This window comes from Mandrillus leucophaeus, unplaced genomic scaffold (assembly GCF_000951045.1).
Source record: "Mandrillus leucophaeus isolate KB7577 unplaced genomic scaffold, Mleu.le_1.0 Scaffold1652, whole genome shotgun sequence".
Taxonomy (NCBI): Eukaryota; Metazoa; Chordata; class Mammalia; order Primates; family Cercopithecidae; genus Mandrillus; species Mandrillus leucophaeus.
The window spans coordinates 55,602-56,680 of NW_012101646.1; positions in this window are offsets into that span (position 1 = coordinate 55,602).

Here is a 1,079-nt window from a genome sequence, read left to right on the forward strand (position 1 = left end):
AAAAAAAAAAAAAAAAAATTAGTTTTAAAAGGTTCATCCAGGGAGCACATATAGGAGCTGCTCACCCCAAGCTTTGAGCCCTCCCAGGGGTGCTAGACTTCTGGAGAGAGAAACTGAGACACAGAAGAGGACCGAAGCGATTCAGTGGTGATGCACTGGGGAGTCCTGTCCACAACCAGCACACTTTGACCCACCACATTAAACCCTAGGCCACAGCTCAGTTCCTCCTTTTAAGAAAAAAAAAAATGTGGGAAACACATCATCTAAGAATGAGGAAAGGCAAGGAGAACAACCCCCCCCCCCCCCTTGGAACCCCATTTGGTTTTATGGCTCCTCTACTTGCAAGTAGCTGTGTAAATAGAAGGGCATGCCAGATTTTCTAATACTCCAGCGGGTTACATGTTAGGTCTGTTCTTGTGCACATTTTAAACTGACAAGCAAATTACATCAAGGAAAATTCAGAGCCTGAAGGTCGATTGCAACTATAAAGCTCCTAAGTTCTCTATCTCTCTGCTTTCTTTTCTGCCTGCTTTAAGTCTGTTGTTACTTTTCTACTGAGATAAAATCCACTGTTTGCACCTAACCATTTCTTTTTGTTATTGTTTTTGCAAACCAATGAGTTGTTATTAATATCTCATGGCTAGAGTTCTGAAGTAAATGCTCCAGGATATTTGTTTATATGAGTGTGTATGTGTGTGTTTATGTGTATGTAGACGTACTTTGTTATATGTTTTCTGCCACAAGGTACCAAATTTGGCTTAAAGAGTACTCATAAATTAAATAATAAGCCCAAATGCTTTTCAAGCTCACATGACTTAAGTAGAACTTTTAATAAGCTAGCTTTAAAATTATTGGTAGAGTAATATTACAAATATCTTCAGAAATGTCAGCATACATTTTTGTTTGCATTTATTGATCAAGAGATTTCATACTTATCCCTGCCAAATATTATAAGGTGTCAAAATTTGTCGGAAGGAGGGGCGCAGCAAGATGGCCGAATAGGAACAGCTCCAGTCTCCAACTCCCAGCGCCAGCGACACAGAAGACCCGTGATTTCTGCATTTTCAACTGAGGTACTG